The following is an 8087-nucleotide window of genomic DNA, read 5'->3' as shown; positions in this document are numbered from 1 at the left end:
TCAGGAACAGTTGCCATTGTAATAGTGGTGTATACACTGTTATATCCACTGTATACGGGTAATGCTTCATAGATGTCCCTACTGTAGGCCATTTGTCCCACCATTTTATTTACCTCTGTCCACAAATCTTGCACTGACAGGTTGTGAGGTATACTGCAGGAATCTTACATACCCTTCAGACATGCCACCATGGCGACCACTGTGATGCAGTGCAGTTAACACCAACAAAAATGAACAAATGCAGCATGCATTATGGGAGGTGTGTTAAATGTGTGCATGGCAAATAGCATGGCCTTAACATGGCCGGTGTATTGGCCATCCTGAACAAAACAACTCCATACTCACCAGCTACAGGCTGCTGTCCCAGTTATATACCAGAGGGACCTAAATAATTGTGTGAGAGAAGTAATGTCAGTAGCCACACCTGTGGCATTGGTACAGGGTGAAGCAGCATTTCAGCACATCAACAGTACAAACTCCAATACTAAGGATTATGCAAATCTGTGCATTACAACACTCCAGCAACAGACTATCTTATCTGACATATGAATATAGATACTTTACAGATAAAAATGGACAAGCAACAGTGTTCTAGTAATGTGCACTGGGACCTGACCTGCATGCTCCTCGTCCATTGTGTGGGTGGTAGCCACTTCCACAATGCTGTCTTAAACTTGATGGCTTTTCCACTGGGCAGGTGCTGCAAGGCTGGTGAGGAACTCCTCAGCATGTGTCAGTGGGGGCTGGATAGCTTGACCCCCACCTGTGGCTAGCTGGTCCTTCGCAATGGCAGCAGCATGCTGACAGGCATGGCAGATGAGGTCAGTGCAATGATGCCGCACCTGCTCATAATTTTGCTGTGCAGGCTGACATTGTTTACCCTGTGGATGAGCTTATTTCACAGGGCAGTCCTCTCCTGCAGATCTTGGGCTCTGCGGCTGAATAATATGTTGTAATGCTGTGTGACATATTGTATGATGGTATTATTCTCTATGTTGGTGAATGCTGGCAGCCGTGGATGTTGCATATTCCCTGGAAGACATAAACAGGGAAAAAGGTCACAGGACCTCATACGGTTGTCCACTTGCACATCAACAGTGGATATTACTTGCAAATAATCCAGACCATACCATAACACTGTAAGCTATCATGACTTTGGCATCTTGCATTACACTCCTGGCCATGACCTGTCTAGTCCCCCAATGTTGGACACTTAATTGCATAATCCTCTATTCTCCATTCATTTCTGTGTAGAGGGATGACAGTGGCCATCTTTTATGTGGATGGTGTGTGGATGGTGGCAAGTCTGTGTTTGACTGTAGTGTGTGATGGAGCTGTGAGCACATGCCTGAGTTCATGTAGGAGGCAGACTGTGATGTTCTCATGCCCCATGGAGACTTGCTGTTGTTGCCATCAGCAGGCATTATGTACATGCTCACCACTGATGTGGGCAGGAGTGTAGTTGATGTGCATATCTCCCTGTATAAATGTTGCGGGCAGGGTGGCACTGTTCCCACCTAACCTGTCAGATGCAAGTTGCCTGTATCCATAGCATGTGTGTATGAGGTGTGCTTTACCCCCAGTACAGGTCGAATTGTGTTACTGCCTCTGAGTGTGACTACATATGTGGAGAGATTGTTGCAATTGGCCTTGGTGGTGTGGATATGTCTGATTTACAGTCATAGCCAGCCTTATAGAAAGTCACCTGTGAACATACGTGTTTGCTCAGATAGAGGTGGACTTGCTTCCAAGTTGTGGTCTGCACCTATGTGTCCCTGTACAGCCACTATAGTGACCTATTATTTGCTTTGTGTATTGCTGCTGTCCACCAAAGGGGATTACTCTATTGTTGGTGGAGGCTGGTTGTACAGGTCAGGTACTGCTGTGGATATAAAGTGTACACACTCCTGTTACAATGCCTGGTAGTTGTGCTATTGAAACATGACCCCACAAAAGCTCATTTCAACACAATCCCCACCTGTAATGTGGCCTATAGCCTGCTTAATTCAATTGAAAACAATCTGTCCTGTGAAAACATATGGGAAATAATACTCAGTATAGTAAGCCATTTGAATGTGTGTGCACACCCTTAAACTGATATGTTGTGTAACCACCTGCTGAGATGATTACAGAATGCATTTGTCTTGGTTTGTACTCTAACATCATGACACATCTTCACTTGGCAATGGATGCTCACCTTCCTTGAAACAACTTTGTTTCTTTTTCAGTAGAATTGTACAGGTTATGGGTCACATTTGAGATGAGAAACATTTTGAAATGATTTTCTGAGGTCTCATTGGCATACGGCATACAAACCTGGCATTCTAACAGGGGTGTGTACACTTTGGATATCCAGTGTATATGGGTGTTGATATAGCTGTTACTGGTAGGCATGGACAGTGGGTAATACAGTTGTAAACTTCTCTGATTACTACCTGATAATCATGACTACTGTAGTATCCATATCAGTGTCATGAATATGCAACAATCAGTAGCTGTACACATTTTATTGTATGCAGTGACACTGATATTACACACATGTGCAACATGCACAACCTATCTTCTGGACTACTTGTAACCCATGTTATTACTTTTGTGCCTTTGAGGTGAACATAAGAATCCATACACATGCTCTGGGGATGCCTGGTATACATTTGTGTTCTATGTCAGTATGGCACACTGTATTTACAGTCTTGCAGCTCAATCATACTTCTCAGCCTGTTATACCAGGAATTCTGGACAATGGCCCACATTAATGGGTGACAACAGAGAAATCAATATAGATAATATAGCTGGCATAACATAAGTATATGTGTATGTGACTACAGATATCAGTCACAGCTGTGATTGTTGTCTGGCAGAACTCTATACAGTTGAAAGTTATTAATTCAATATATCACATGCAGTTTAACACACATATCTGCAACAGTACTTTACTATGCACATGCCCTATATAGGTATCTTATATTTACAGTACAAACATATAATACTCATATTCATGCATTTATATTACGCTGTCGAAAACTCAAAATGTCGACAGTGTAATAATTGACACGAAAATGTCAAACCCCCCAAACATCGAACACAACAAAAAAAAAAACACCCAAACACAACACAAATTTCTCTATGCAGGGGGGCAAGCTCCCCTGCACCCCCCACACCCCCACTACTTAAATATACCAACTCCGAGATTGCACTACATTGCAGCAAATGGAAATCTCCCCTTATGGAAATTTCCGTTTACACTCGTGATGACTTTCGCTTTCGACATTTTGGTGCCGACAATATCAGCTTTGATATTGTTGGCCTTCAACAGGGTGAAGTAGACCCCATATTCACAGGTAATATATGGATATGGGCAACATTCCATTAACTATCCTAGCAGTGGCACAGTCACAACTGTTTGACAGACATTCTAGTGATTGCCATATGTGGAGCTGTCCTTTCCCAGGGTGAGTCAGGCTCCTCAGCTATGACTCTACCTCTCCACCTCTTACAGGATCACATCTGGACAAAGCCCAATATTAGGGGGGATAAATAGGGACAAATCTTAAATATGCCTGTTACAAACCTATGAAATTTGTAGCATAATACATTTCGCTTTACCATGACTATTCTGAAGGTGGTGGGGTCTGAAACTCAAGTGTTTGTCATTACTTAATTACTTCCATCCCCAGCTATTTGCCAGAATAATATAAATGTTAGGAGGAACAGAGCAAATGCTATGATGGGTAAATCTTGACATTCTGGGAAGATCTGCACAGTTGACAGGTATGGCCCACTGCAGACAGAGCCAGATGCTATGTTCATAGCAGTTGTTCAGCAGGACATGAGTACAGCAAGTCTTGATGGCACATATAATTCTTTCAAAACCATCTATCCCATTATTACAGATCAAGTACTACATTCAATTACATGCTTACATGTTTCACATATCTGTTTTATTATTATGCTCTCTTCTGTGTTCCAGTGGATGTCTTCCTTGTTTTTTTTTTGTATTATTTTTCTCTTTCTCTCTCTCTCTCTCTCTCTATCTATCTCTCTCTCTCTCTCTCTCTCTCCACTACAGGGAACGAGCTGGTTTGAATAGGTTGCACCATCGCTTTTGTAGGTGATGCTCATGATCAGGTGATGGCCTCTGCACCAATTGGTGTTCCCCACTTGCTAACTGCATGCAGGCAGCTGTGTAGTTTTTCCAACAGCCAATGTCATAGCAAACCCACTACTATAAATGACTACTTCATGTGGGCATTGTCCCTTTACCTTGCCTGTATGGAAGACATCCTTTATGTATGGGGGCAGCAGTGTTACAGACAGCAGGTAGGAGTACCTCTTACAACAAGACATGTAGACACAGGCCAACTGCATGTTTGTGTAAGGTTGCAGACCTAGGAACAGCGTGTGAGTATTGCTGTTATATGCATTGAATATTGCTAGTTTTACAGGGTTTGTGTGTACATGCTAGTTTTGCATGGAATGCAGTCTGTCTGCATAGCTCTCAACTGTGGGGGTATCCACATAATGGCCAGAGGTTTGGCTGTTATGTTTTGACTATTCCCCAGACAGGTGTTGTCCTTGACAAATCAGTGGCATTCTCTCTGTTGATTGCTATCACATGGCAACATCCATTTGTGTTTCTGATGTCATATTCCTCAGAAAGGGTATGATGCAACCAATCCTGTAACCCCAGCAGCTTTCACAGTGTATAACAGCAATAATTCAAATATGTCCCTGTGTTTTGACATCTGTCCTCCACTTATATACCAGGCTTTGTCCAGGTGTAATGCAGTAAGAGGTTGATAGGTATGATCTATCATTATTTAGTGCTGACATTCCTGTTCTCATTCCAGTGTTGTTGTGGACTCCCACACATGTTGTGGGGTAGGAGCCATAAATATCCGGGCTACAGCTGGGCAACATGTGTGACCCTGTACAGTCAAGAGGTCAGTGTATAGAGAACACTGTTATATTCCCTTGTAAGACATTTTATGGGGGAGGGGTATTAAACGTTTTTAATTTAGGCTGTTAGAACATGTGAGGGATATTGCTGATAAGAAACATGAAGGTATATGGCTGTACATTTTCATACATTTCACCATGGGGACAGTGGTGGGTTAGAGTTTACTGTTTTGCACACAGTTCTGTTTGTCAGTGTGATAGTACAGTTTGAAGTTAAGCATCGTTATGTAAAGGATTCATTTACATTGTAATAATTGATACTTTCCCCTTAGGGGGTTAACTACAGAGTGTAATTGGAGGCTGTTGGACTAAATCTGTAATTAAGTGTTGATTGATTCTTGTCTTCAAGGGAAGTGTGTTTTTTTACTGTTGTACTACTTGAAGGCTTTGGTCAAGACAGCAGAGTATCTTATTGTTTGCAGATTACTTTGGGTTACCACCTGTCCCTCTTTGTGAGAGACAAACCCTCTTTATGCATTTGTGTACTGCTGATAAAAACTGACAAATGGCAAATGTCCTGAGATGGTAGGACCAAGAATGCATCATATGTTTTCTTTGATAGTTGCATAAATCAGTTATTTTGTATTTCTAACACCTAAATGCTATAAGAATTGTCATAAGCAACTTAAATAGTACATAAATAAACATTTATATTTATGCAAAAAGTGTGGTGTTATGTCCTTTGCATTGAGTGTGGTTATATGTTTTAATGCAATAATTCTCATTTCTAGGAAAGAATCAGAGTCTGGCCATTTGAAAAGGTTGCAACTGTAGGAATATTGGCTGTTTGATATTCTTTGCACTCTCTATATATACTCTCTTTATATATATCTATAAGTATATATATATATATATATATATATATATATATATATATATATATATATATATATATATATATATATATACCATTTGAAAGTTTAGTGCTTCCCCATTGTACATTCCCTATGGTAGACTGTTCTGCATAATATGTTAGAGAAATCATCCCAACATCTTACAGCTTACACGGCTTATTGGTTAAGTGCTGTGAATATAGTGTACAGTATCGTGGGTTCAAAACTAACAAAGGTTGTTTATTTTGTTGCTGGGCAGATGTAGGCAGAGTGATTAAGGCACTTTAAAGTGGCTGTAAGCATGTTTGCATGAGTTTGCATGATGCTAAGCGGAGCTAAAAAGAGGTTAAAAGTATAGGTTCTTACACTGTGTATGCTTTGCTTAGCGATGCTTACTAATGCACAAACACACACAAAAAAATAATGACTCTAAAAAGTAAAGTGCAAGAAAACTTTACTGGTGTCTCCTGGTACCTCGACTAAAAAGCCTACAAAGGAATAAATTGTTACACCAACAGCACATTATTTATATTGAATCACATGATGTTAACCAATTATACATATTGCACAAACCCTTTTCATTTAAAGTGACTTTGAACCATTAAAAATGCTTGTTGCAGGTGGAAATATTGGGGCTGTAAGAGGAGTTATTAAGAAGTGTTTCTGGTGACTGTTTTGTTGACAAGATGAAAACCATTAGGGGTCAAGTATCTAAGATAGAAGGAGAGGTAATTTTAAGAAAGAAGTGTAAGCTTGAACATGATTCTAAAGACTATGAAAATATTTTTTTTCTTGGCAGAGGAAGCCCAGACGGGACAGGAATGTTATTCAACGGGTTGGAGTGAATGCTCATGTAACCAGAGACTCATCCATTTCATTGGGGGAAATGGCTTCTAGCAGCAGGAAAAGCATCTCATTTTAGGATTTAAATGAAAGTAACAAAGGTATACAGAACCAGCGATGGAACAGTCCCCAGCAAACGCGAGGGAGAGGCCAGAAGTGGCAAAGAAACAATGGAGGTACCAGGCCGAACAGCAGGAGAAGGAGAAGATAAATGCTAATGTGAACTTTGAGCTGGTCATGTTTTGGGCAGAAGGAGTTGGGCCCATACAACATAATGAACTTGGACATTTTGACATCATTAATTTATCCAGGTTTGAGATTACTGACAATGTTAAATGCTTGTTAAATAAGGGTATAAAATTTGTACCCACTCATTTTCCCAGCCTAGTGGATATATTGCTTGAAGTTGGATGCTTTTGTAGAAAATTGAACTTAATCCATGTTTCTTCAAAATAAAAATACTCAGGTTAGTATTGTAAAAGGGTTTCAACGGGAGAGTCCTGTGAGGGAAATGGACAGTTATGACTCTGATGATTCATTATTAAACTTGCCTGTGTATGACAATATGCTTACAGATATGAGCAGTGTAGAGATGTGTTTACTAGAGGAGTCAGAGGAATTTTATGTCCATGCTTACAGATATGAGCAGTGTAGAGATGTGTTCACTAGAGGAGTCAGAGGAATTTTATGTCCATGCTTACAGATATGAGCAGTGTAGAGATGTGTTTACTAGAGGAGTCAGAGGAATTTTATGTCCAGGATATGGTGGACGTGATGGATAATAACAGAAGTAACAATGATGGGGGGAAATGTTTGTTACTGGGTATGGAAAGCTACCAGTTCTGCCTGTCCCTTATGAAAGTAATTTTGTTCCTCCCAAGAACACTGTTGATATTAATGTATTCGAAAAGACATTATTTAAAGAAATTGAACGTGAATATAAGAATTTTGTAAAAAAAGAAAAAAAGTACAACCTAACTAAAGGGGAATGGGGCACATTGCTAACACTGTGAAGTAATGATGAGAAGCTGGTTTTCACTCAGGCAGATAAAGAAGGGAATTGGGTAATTTTTTCCAGAAAGCAATATAACAACATGGGGTTTGAATTGTAAAATGATGTGGATGTTTATACAAAATTGGAACAGGATCCTAGTGTGGAGTTCAACACATGCTTATTAGAAATATTAGAAAGAGGGGAAAGGCTTGGCTTTTTTGAGGCCAAGGACATTAAAATACTGTTCATTAAAAATCCGAGAAAATCTAGGTTTTTTATGACCCTTAAGGTTCTTAAAAATTTAAGGACCCCTCCAGGGAGGCCTATAGTCTCTGGGTTAGGGGGCTACTTACAGAATGTAGGGATTTTTTTGATGAACAGCTTAAAACGTTTAGTCTCAAAGTACCTTCACATATTAAAAATAGTCAAGATTATTGCAAGCTGGTGGGGGAATGCAA

This window comes from Protopterus annectens, chromosome 13.part0, assembly GCF_019279795.1.
Source record: "Protopterus annectens isolate FY-2018-M chromosome 13.part0, PAN1.0, whole genome shotgun sequence".
Lineage (NCBI taxonomy): Eukaryota > Metazoa > Chordata > Ceratodontiformes > Protopteridae > Protopterus > Protopterus annectens.
The sequence above is the reverse complement of the archived record's forward strand: the minus strand, read 5'-3'. Positions refer to the sequence as shown.